The sequence below is a fragment of the Ischnura elegans genome, chromosome 5 (genome assembly GCF_921293095.1).
Source record: "Ischnura elegans chromosome 5, ioIscEleg1.1, whole genome shotgun sequence".
Lineage (NCBI taxonomy): Eukaryota > Metazoa > Arthropoda > Insecta > Odonata > Coenagrionidae > Ischnura > Ischnura elegans.
In genome coordinates, this window is record NC_060250.1 from 22148040 (window position 1) to 22160557 (window position 12518).

The following is a 12518-nucleotide window of genomic DNA, read 5'->3' on the forward strand; positions in this document are numbered from 1 at the left end:
AACAAACCAAAGCGTAGCAGTAGTGATTCATGAGTTCACTGAACACTAGAAACACTGCAAATACAATGAAAAACATATTGAAATATAAGGAATACAAGACACCATGAAATGTTGAAAACATGAGAAAACGTTAGCTAATCACAGGTTGAAATCAAAATGGAATAATGAAGAAAACAAATTACTCACATTTTCATCACCAAATACATTTCAAACCCATGCAATTTAGCAATAACCAAGATCATTGAGACTCATATCCTTCATCGAGCTCATTCCAAAATGGTAAGGGACACCGTAAGCAATAAAATAAGTCTGCAGTTAACACTAATAACTATCAATAAGCCTTAATATCACCTTTGTTTACAGCGAAATTCAATATGGTAGCCCCCCGCACGGGGGGAAGAGAGTAATCTCTTCCTTTGGGGAGCCGCGCCCCCACGGACCCGAGCCCACCGAGGAGACAAGCTCGTTAAAAAACCCCGTCGCTCGCTCGGAGAGTGTCCAGACAGCATGTGACTCTGCTGTTCTGAGTAGCCGTAACATCTGGCGTCCAGAATCACCCACGTGTTTGCCGTGCGTGGAGACCCGTACATGGGGGAGAAAGGGATCCTGGTGGGTGAGTTCTCCGGCACCCAGCTGGGCGTCGGAAACCCGGTATGGGCCGGTGTTCAATACCCCACTTCGGCCCTGGATTCCCCGCAAAACGGGCGGCCGAGAAGAATCCAGCTCGGTCAATCGGCTCCTGGCGGCTGGGGAGCTTGGCGGCTCCTTCCGAGCGTACGCCAGGACGGGTTAGTGCTGGAGATATGGGGGTCTCCGTAGGGCGGCCGAAGGCGTGTGGGTTCGGAGGGCCCCCGCGCTGGAGGTTCTAACCCAAAAGAGACCCCCTATCAAAGGTTCCTATATCCCTTGGGTAGCCCTGACGTCCATTCCGGCTTGCGGGTGGCGTCCCAAATGTGTGGCTCCGTGGTGGGTGGGGAGCCCAGGGGATGAATTCTATGTACTTGGATGGCTGAAGAATCTTTACCTCCAACCAAAAGATCCCGTCCAGACGACGGGGGAGCTAAAGTTCACGGCGCTAGTCAGCGCTACCTAGTAATGAGGTGCCAGAAGTAAGGGGAGAACCTTAAAAAGGTGTCCCCCTTTCTTATTCGCAAAGTCTTATCGGGTTTGGTTTCCGGGGAGCTGAAATCAGCTAAAAAGCTTCGCGATGGTACACTGCTCATTGAAACCGATAACAATACCCAGAGTGAAAAACTACTAAACGTTAATAAGCTTCATGATATACCCGTCAGGGTCGAGGTGCACTCCACCTTAAACACCTGTCGGGGAGTTGTAAGCCACTTTGATCTGCTGTACGTTGAGATCGATGAGATCAAACGTGAGATGGCCTCCCAAGGAGTCTCTGATGCTCGTCGACTCACTACAAGGCGCAACGGAGAGAAAATTGACTCGACATCTGTCGTACTCACGTTCCCTCGTGACAAACTCCCTGACAGAGTGTTCATCGGTTACGAATCGTTCCCAGTGCGGCCATTCATACAGGAACCCCTGAGATGCTTCCAGTGCCAGCAGTTCGGTCATATGGCCACGAGGTGCCAAGGCAAGGCCACCTGCCCACGATGAGGCCTGGACAAGCATGAAGGTGAGTGCAATGGCGACCAGCGTTGCGTGAACTGCGAGGGTGCTCATCCCGTGTACTCCCGCAAATGCCCGAAGTTGATAGAAGAGCGAAAAATAATGGAGATCAAGACAGTCGATAAGATCCCGTACTTTGAGGCGAGGAAAAAGTACAGAGCTCAAGTAGCTCCTACTTTTTCCAGATCCTTCGCCCAAATCGTTTCCGCTCCTATCGCCAAGATAACCACCTCGACTCAGACGGAAGAAAATATGAACAAGAAGGCTGGAGAACAAAAATCGGCCGCGCCGGCTAAGGCCACAGATCCAGCAAACAAGAATAAAGTCGTGGGAACGAAATCTCCAAATAAGAAACCCAACAAAAACAACGCCGGGGCTACACAAACCAAACGTGGGAACTCTCAGTCCCCCGGCCCCTCTGATAAGGCTCCAAAGAGCCAAACCAATGTAATGGAATTATAATACCTATCCGACACGGATATTTTAAAAATTGAGAGCAGAGGGAAGAAGAGTCACGTCAAGCGCCTCAAGCGCCCTTCGTGACTCAACTGCTCCTTTTAGCTTTTATCCTCTTTTATATTTTTAATCATGGCTTTTATCGTACAGTGGAACTGCTACGGTTTTTATAAGCATAAGGAGGAACTTGAAATTTTAATCAGAGATTTTAACCCTTCCTGTATATGTTTGCAGGAAACGCGTTTTAAAGATACAGACAAGGGATATTTAAAACATTTTAACGCTTTTAGACTGGACGATACTAGTGGCCAACGAGCCCATGGTGGAGTTTCGGTTTTTGTTCGGGAGGCACTTTACACCTCCCGAATAAATCTTAACACACCGTTCCAAGCGGCAGCGGTGACGGTGCACGCTCCCGAGGCGATAACGGTGTGCAACGTTTACCTGCCGGAGGGTGCACCCGTCACCCGTTTTAATCTAGAATCCATTTGACATTATTTGATGTGAGTAATATGCCTTCCGAAACGTTTAAAGCTAGCAGGAGTTCAGACCAAAAATAAGTTCGAAGGGCTCGTTGTCAGAAGGCCTTTAAATATGTATTGCAGGTTAGGAAGTGGAGGCTATGGGTCATCGAGGGCTCTTGCCTAGAAATAGAGCTTGTTTGTTAATAAAAGAGTCCGTTTCCCCACTTTAAGCACGCGATTTAAGTCCATTCCCCATGGAATGCACTCAAAGAAGGAAACCTTTCAGTGCACCTCTTGCAGTGCCCAGCGATTGCATAATGAGAGTCATTCGTAGCAATATTTATAAATTTTATTTTCTGGTGATGATTTTCTGTCACTAATATATCTGTTATCCACACATAAAAGTGAATGAGACCATAATGCATCACCCCGCTTGCCGCGTCGCCGTACTCTCCGCCGCCACCGGCCAGAACCGGAGTCGTCCGTGCGTTCGAAAAAAACTATTTAAAATTCGGGGTTGCAAATTGGTGCAAGGTGTGACTTTAGATTCACAATATAGAAGCTTCAAAGAACGACATGATATAAGTTACTTAGTGTAAGCCGGTGACAATGTCTACTTTTTTTCTACGTTTATGTGAAAAAATGGGTTGAAAACAGGCTCCGCCATTTTGTTATGTATCTATGGTTATCGATGAAACAAAATCTTTAAAAACCCTTCAAATGAAAGAATAAGAAGTGTCAATTAAGATGGTATAACAGTTTTGTCGATAAAACTATTTATAAAACCACTGCACGAGGATAAAGTCGGCAATTTTCAGAAAAAATCGAGGGTGGTCGTTTTTCGCTAAATTTGCTCAACTTTGACCTCACATATATTGTTAAAGTGAAAACACAGGACCAAAATAATCTGGGTAGTTATGCACAATTTATTTGAGAATGTGTATGCGAAGTTTCAATTTCCTAGCTCAAAAAAATCGATTTTGAGGTTTTGGCCAGCTTTTTTCGATTCAAGCCCACTGTGTGACGGTTCGAAAGATAACTCTGCTTGTGCATGTGCAGTGTTCTCCCCTATCCACGGGAACATCAGAGCGAAGCTACACCCGATGTGCAGTGTGTACACGGCGGAGCTTTATGCCATAAGGACAGCTCTAGAAGGCCTAGGTGACTACGGCGGCTCCTTTGTCATATGCACTGACTCCAGGAGCTCGCTACAAGCCATCTCTGGCTCTTCACCCGTGCACCCGATCGTGCAAGATATACTCTCTCCTGCTGACCCTTTCGAGAAAGGGTTTGAATATCCGTTTTCTGTGGGTACCGGGACATTAGGGGTAGCCGGGAATGAGATAGCAGACGCTATGGCCAAGGAAGCTCTGAATAACGAAGATCTTGTCTCAACGCTGGTTCCCTACGAGGACTTAAGAGCATATCTAAGAAATGCGGTATTTGAAAAATGGAGGGAGTCGTGGAGGATTCTAAATAATAACAAGCTCCGTGGCATCAAGGACATAGTAGCAGCGTGGCCCTCCTCAGCTCGTAGTAATCGGAGAGAGGAATTAGTACCTACACGATTGAGGATAGGGCACAACCCCCTGACACATGCGTATCTCTTTACTGAAGAGAAGGAACCTCCCCAATGTGAGGATTGTAAGTGTCCATTAAGTATTAAACACATCATGCTAGATCGTGTTAAGTACCGCGAAGCGCGAAGACGAAATAATCTAGGGGGAGACCTAAAAACCCTTTTAGGAGACCACCCTACCAACTTAATCTGTACATTTCGGTATCTCAGAGAAATAAACATTTTTAATAAAGTTTAATTATGTACACTTTGAACGAAGACATCAGATGCAGTAGATTACTTTATACATAACTTTTGTAATTAAATCACACAGTAGTGGTGCAAAATGACCTAGCCGTCGACGCACCCTAAATCCAAATACTACTACTACTACTAATATGGCAGCCCCCAGTTCATTAAGCTGGGTTCACATCCAGTGGAAAGCGGAAACGCTGTGGAAAATGGTCTGGGGTAGGGGGAGGCTGCGGAAAAGCGGACGGCAGTTCACATGGACACGGAAAGGTTGCGGAGTGCGGAAACACATTTGCGGGAAACTTGATTCTGAAGCCGTGAAACGCTGACGATAAGTATTCTATTCTGCAATTCAGTCTCTCTATTTTCGACCCTGTATTCTTGGATTTGCTCAATTTGATCTAATAATTATTTGGTTGCCGTTCGATCTCATTACGTTTATTTTAACTCGGCAATTTGTTGGATGACGATTTTTCTGGATACGGAACATAATTGACCGCTGTCAACTCTGCCCTTTTTTTGGAAGGATTATCATCTAAAAGGTTGGCTATACAATATGAAATCAAATTTTATCTTAGTATTTGAGATATTTGAGACTTGATACTATTAGTCAAAAAGTCGTCTTATGCCGTAATTAACGTGAAACTAAATGAGGCCCAATCATTAGTGCATGCATTAATTTGCAATATTGCATAACTTACCCAATCTTTGAAGCACAAAAAAGACCATGGGATTCATAACAACGTCTTTTAGGTACTGTAACCTGTACATTTAAACGCCTTCTAAAGCTTGTTTCTTTTGTGGAATTATTTCATATTTAGGATATGGAGAAGGAGTTAGAAATGCTTCTCAATTTTACTTTCAATGTCCCTCACCTTGATTGGCAGCTTCTTCTCGCCACTCTCCTTTCCTGCTCAGGAAGCTTGTTCCATTGCCATGGAACTGCTCCACTTCCCAGGAAATAGTCTTGGATTTTATTTCGTATCTCCTTCGCTTCGTTCATTGCATTCCTAGCGTGATTGCGGGGTAGTGGTATCATTCCTAAAATAGATTCCTTCCTCCTTTAACATTCACGCAGAAGCTCTAACATATCATGGAGAGGTAAAATTTTACTTTCAATGTCCCTCACCTTGAGGGGCAGCTTCTTCTCGCTACTTCTTCTCTTGTTTGGGTTATCTCCCCATATTGGATTACTGCCCAAGGGTTACAAAGACAGTCCATACATTAATGTATTAACTGTCTATGTAACCCTTTCAATATTCCAGACCAATGAATTGCCCTATCAAAAATGTCCAATTACTTTCCAAACAAATTCACATCTGAAACTGATAAGGAACCGAGGTTTCGGCTATGGAGCTAGCATGAAACTTAGTAACAGATATGGAACGTGCATGGAACTGAAGTTCCTGATATGGAACTATAGTCCTAGATATGGAACGGGTGGATTCGCCATAACTCAAACTGGTTTTCCTAATATGGGACTGAAGTTCCTGAAATGAAACTGATGTTCCAGCTGTGGAACAGGGGGATATTCTAGATGTGGAGCGTAAGTTTAGGTGGTGGAACTTGAGTCCCACGCATGAAATCTGAGCTCAGTTCCCTAATGGTTCAAAAAAATTTCCATATATTCCCGACTAGTTCCATATGTTCTATATCAGTTCCAAACCTGTTCCAAATTCACCAATTTCAGACCTGGAACATATTGTTTCAGATCTGAAATTCAATTGGGTGCAGGTAGCAGGATGTAGAAGAATTGTGAAGATAGAATGTACTGTTTTAGGCACTGAGCCTCATAGTCATCACAATGAAACGTGGTATTCCATGTAAAGCCAATGTTATCTCCAGGAATTAGGAAAAATAAAAAGAATGGAAAAAATAACGAGAAAGAGAAGTATAATAATAAATAATAAAATTGTACTTTTACACCACCCATATAGGAGAAAGTTCTTACCTTAAAAAATATGATAGCTCAAGGCCGGCTGGTATGGGCTCTCGGACTACTTGTCGACGGGAAATATGAGGCTCAACTTTTTGCAAGAGTCGGTCGAATTGAATGACTGACATCCTATGGAAATTCAAAAATTTATCCGGCTCCTGATTCCTCATCTCTTGGATGAGGTTCTCCCAAAAGCCATACTCAACTCTCCGTGGCAAAATGGGACTTTGCCACCAGCGTCGCATTGCGATGGCCTGTCTCATTCGTCTCCTCCTTTCTCTTCTTGTCTGCAAAATTAACTGAATTGGGGGACTTGGCCAAGCACTGTATTCTTTGTGTTGATGAAATGACGTTGAAGCCACATTTAAATTATAACATAACTAAGAATGCAGTAATAGGAGCTGTCAAAAGAGGTGAAGAGGGAAGTGTGAGTGCTGCTAATGCTGTTCTTGTGGTGATGGTCAGAGGCATAATCAGTAAATGGAAGCAGGCTATTGGCTACTACTTCCTGAGGGATGCTTGCCAGTCAGAGGCTTTGAAAGGTATTATTTTTGATGCAGTTGAAAAACTAACATCTATTGGTGTGGACGTTCACTGTGTGGTGTCTGATATGGGTACATTTGAAAAACCATTTTTCATCGTTTTTTACGACATATGAAATGGTAGCTAATGGAAAAGTTTTTTAGGGATGAATACACTGTTCACTCCCCTATTTTGTAAAGGATTAATATAACAAAGTATAATAGGGGAAGGGGAGTACACGAGTAGTATTCGCGATTCCAGAGCTGAAAGACGCTATCTACCAAGGGGGCGACATAACTGCGATATATCGTATAGAAAACCTCTTTTGTTTTGATTCTTCCGGAGCCCCAGTGGTCCAACGGCCTACCCAACATAGAGGCGCTGGTGTTGCCTGTTTTTCTGGGCAGTAAAGCTGGGTTCACATGGATGCGGAAAGAGGGCGGCGGAAAGACACCCAGCCAATCACAGGCGGTGGGCGGAGCTAGCTGAGATAGCTGTCCGCAAGAGGCGGAGCTAACCCTGCGGGACCGTACGGATAAAATTATTTGATATTTTCCTCGTTCCGCATGCGGAAGGTGACGTCATAAACAGTAGAAAGACGCCATCCGTCACAGTCAGCGCTCTTGGAATCACAAACAAGCGGTAAATTTCAAATGGAGGCAACTATGGCGTTCAAAGAAAATTCCAATGAGCTCTTGGCTCAGCTGGTTGGAGAGAGAAGGTGCTTGTGGGACCTGCAAGACCCAAAGCACCATGATATGTCCCACGTTAGGAAGGTGTGGCTTGAGTTGGGCCAAATTATGGACATGGACGGTGAGGCCAATTTAAATGGATAACTGATAGGGGTACGGCCATATATCTCCGTAGTGAAGAGTTTGCGAAGTACGGATCAGAACAAAATAGCAGTATGGGTATTATTTTGTAATTCATGGTGCTTACATCGATATTACTGGCCTCTCATTTGTTGCTGCTTTTTACAAATTTCGAATTTCATCACCAAGAAAGCCACCATCATGACTTGAAATAGCTAGACATGGAAATTACTGGGTAATGGGAAAGATGTTACAAAAGATATATTACCTGCATTCTCTAGTTTAGCTATACATTTTTATGTGCAAATTCTTATACTTTTAATTAGTTACCCACTCTCCAATTACACCAAACATAGGACCAACCACCAAACTTTTATTTCATAATCTAAGGTTACAGTAGGGTGATAGGAAAAATTCTGTTGGTGTTATTGAAGAAACGATTAAACAATGGTTATTGATATTTATTGAGAAATCATGATAAAATGTTACAGCCTTGAAAGAGGTAGACATTCCGATTCCTATTAGATTGAATGGATTGCAGACTAAGGTTGGATGAGTAACTATTCATACTGTAACAATGGTACTTATTTCCGCAAGAGAATTCAAGGTTAAACTTGGGGTTTGCATTTTAGGTTATTAAATATCCAAGGGTCATGACATCGATTTCCCTTTCACATTTACCACCCTCACATGTCTCTCTATCAACATTGACATCTGCTCATTATGACACTTTCCTGATTAGAACAGGGATAGTATGGAGAAACAAAAATTTGCTTAACCCCCAGTGGCAAACACATCTCCTTTACGGCATGAGATTTAAAAACTTGTGCATTATCAGAAACCAAATATTTTGGGAAACCAAATTTAGAAAACACTCTTTGAGTGAGTATTGAAACAACCGAACCAGCAGTAGCCTTACAAACTGGCTCAAGAAAACAGAATTTAGAAAAACCATCAACAAGAGAAAGTACATATTGGTGTCCACCTTTTGTCAAAGGTAAAGGTCCCTCAAAGTCAATATAAAGTCTTTCCCAAACTTCAGAAGGATTGTGCGAGTATAACATGCCAGGAGGTGAATCATTTCTGGGTTTACAAGTTTGACACAGATGGCATTTTCTGACCATGTCATAAACCTCTCTTTTCATGTCGTTCCACCAAAAGTGTCTGCTAATCTTATCATAAGTTTTAGCCATGCCCAAGTGAGCAGATAGACTAGAGCAGTGAAAATATTGAAAAATCATAGGCCTCAAGACCGTAGGCAAAACGGCTCTTCATCGCTTAATTTTAGAATTCCCATAACATAATAGCTGTCCCTTCAGAAAATAGTTTTTGTCGTTCAAGAAATTATTATTGATCTGATTGAAAATATCCTTTAGAACGAGATCAGTTTGTTGGTGTTTTCGAATGTCGACAAATGACAAAGGCAATTTATTGTAACCCCGCCGCGCGGAGCACATTCGGGGAAGGGGAGATTGGAGGGCAAAAGGGGAGGGCGGAGGTGTAGCGGGGATATTCCATGCACCTGGGGCGAGGGAATGGGATTTTGGGAAAGGGTAGGAGGGGAAGTTTGGGGTGATGAGACCTGAGACAGGAGCGTTCGGCTGCGTAGTTCGCTCAACATAAATTTAATGAGTTTAAATATGATCATTTACAAATACAAGCAAATCAATGGCAAAAGTAACAATTAACTTCTTCTCCTTGAATTCAATGAAATACAACGCATAATTCACTATGCTGCACAACAGAAAAATTTCAGTACTTAACCTAAACCCAAAAAAAATCACGCTACACGTTTTCACATTCATAACCCATACAAAAACCACAAGAAAAGGGGACCAATAAATAAAAAACAAAAAGAAACGGGGGAATGGAAATGTGAAACAACGAAATAGATATTGCACTGAAATTCACACGGTAATGGGGGAAGTACTGTCCTCTTCTCTATTTGTGCGGGGGGGAAATTTTACAAACGTTTTTAATGAATTCTCTTCTTGACTTGGTGAAGTGGGAATTTTCTTCTGTTCCTTGAGGGGGGGGGGGAAGGAATGGGATTTCGTGGCTTTTTCTCTTACAGTTTGTTGAATTTTCGGGGCTCTCGATCTGCTGATCGTGGCGATTCCGTTCCGCGGCGTATGCTGCTCTGCGTCAACTCCGGCAGGTTCACGAGTGGGAGATGGCCTCTCTGCGACAGTTGGGAGATCCTTTCATCGGCACCACGAGTCTACCTTGCAACTCCTACTCGTATTGGGCACCCTCTCTCTCTCTCTCTCGGGATCTCTCCACCAACTTTTTTCTCTGCCTCCCCAAACTCCGCCTACTCTTGGGAGCGTTTTTTTTGTTGCTTGGAACCGCCAAAAAAAATAGAAGCCTTTTTTCTCCGGTGCACCACGTTATATAGCCAATGAGGGGAGGAAACACCAGGGAGGGGGGGGTCAGGGGAAAGAAAGGGATGATGCACTTGGGGCTGGACGGTCACTATACCAAGGACACGGGGAAACCACGTTCTTCTTCGTCTTAATAGTTCGACTTGCACACTTTAGGAGGGGGGAAGGGGAGAGCATTATACATCAATGTGGGGAGGAAAATAGGGAAACATCAAATGGGGACTCAATGATTCATGACACTCACGCACACATTCACACGGACACACATCAAAAGAAGAAAAAAAACGGCCTTCCTTTACCTCGCACTTCCGTCTCATGCGCCACTGTGTAAGCGGGCAGAATGCACCGGTTACATTATGTAACACACAAGAATATTAAACAGCTGATTCCTTATGAGTGTTTGATTCCACATCTGATTGACTATTTGTGGATGAGGATGGCTCAATGCGAGAAAGACAATCTGCCACGGAATTAGATGATCCTCGAACATGATGCACAGTGAATTTATAAGAGGATAATTCAAGCACCATTCTGCCTAATATGCCCAACTGCTTAGAATGAGAGAAAAGCCATGTCAAGGCACCATTATCAGTGTACAAGTGAAATGGTTTTACTTGTAAGCAAACACTGAATTTTTGAATTCCAAAATGAATTGCGTGACACTCCAATTCATACGAAGAAAATTTACGTTCATGTTCCAAGAGAGCCTTACTACCGAAAGCCACAGGGACAAAATCACCATTTACTTTGTGATTCAAAACGGCACCAATAGCCAGATTACTGGCATCGACAAATAAATGAAATTCCTCGTCAAATCGAGGGAAAGATAATACTGGTGGATTAGTGAGAGCTTTCTTCAACTGACAGAAAGCCTCATTTTCAACAGCTGTCCATTGAAAAGGAACATTTTTACGTTTCAAGTGATTCAGTGGCATAGAAATTTCAGAATACCTTGGAATAAATTTGCAGTAAAACCCACAGAGTCCAATGAATCTGGCCACTTCCTTCACGTTTCTGGGAACTGGGAATTGTTCAATTGGTCTCACTCTCTCAGGATCAACTTGCAAGGTTCCATTTGTGATGAGATGGCCCAGAAAAGTGAGTGATTCCACACCAAGCTTAACCTTGTCCTCGCACACCGTCAAACCGGCACTGCGTAGTTTGAGGACAGCATTAACATGAGATACATGGTCATAAGCATACTTGGAACAGATACACAAGTCATCAATATATGGATAGACACAGGAATAATTCAAATCGCCCAATACTTCATTGATGAGACGAGTGAATATTTGAGGAGAATTTACAAAACCAAATGGCAATCTATTATACTGATACACTCCGAACGGCGTCACAAAAGCAGTTAATTTCTTAGAACTCTCAGATAATGGTATTTGATGAAAGGTGGAATTAAGATCAAGAACAGTGAAATATTTTGCATCAGCAAGATATTGGAATGCATGTTCAACAGAAGGCGTTGGAAAACCATCTGATTTAACAACCTTGTTTAACTTACGATAATCATCCACTAGTCTTTCAGATCCATCCTTTTTAGGCACTAGAAAGGCTGGCGAACACCAGTTTGAATTGGAAACCTCAATTACTTTCTTATCAAGTAAAGACTAAATGTGTTTCTTCATTAAAGTAGCCTTTGGAGGTTACAACGAATAAGGATGGGATCGAATCGGAGTTGAATCTAGCAGTTCAATTTCGTAGGTCATAACAGACGTGACCCCCAATTCCTGAGAAATCACATCAGGAAATTTTGACAATAAGTCCTTCAAATTATCACACACTTATTTTCAGTGGACAAGAAAACATGTGATTCAGGCGAGTTACTAACTGGCACCGAATTAAACGCTTCGCACTTGTCCGTGAAAGAGAAGCGAAATTGCGGGGCATTTTCAAAACTGACATTCGTCGCACGAATGATCATGTTTGAATTACAAATGAAATCCACACCGAGTAACACAGGAAACGGAATTTTGGCTAAATAAAACACGTGGTTCTAAGAAAACTTGCCTATTTGGACCTTGAGAGAGACAGAGGAATTAATATGAAATGGCTGCTCCGACACCGTAATTAAATCGATGCCAGCATTCTCACGAATAATCTTTCTTCGGGAGCATTTCAGCGAAGCTAAGAAATCTTCATCACACAAGGAAACTGAACACCCAGTATCAATTAAAGCATGTCATGGCACTGAATGAAGGTCAATGGATAAAATAGGCAATCGAGACAAATACTTGTCACGGACACTCATCAAACTCACGGCAGGCTGAGTAAATCGTCGTCTTTTGCGACACTCGTTCACTTTGTGGCCAGGTTTATGACAGTAAGAACATTTAATAGGAATGGAAACTTCCCTGGACACACTGGAAGAGGCAACAGCAGACGTGTTCCTTGAGACACGTTGGAAAGTGTTGGAATATTCAGCACAGTCCATCAAATGTTTGGAAGCCTGCGTGATAACAGAGTCCAATTCTTCAAACGCGTTGG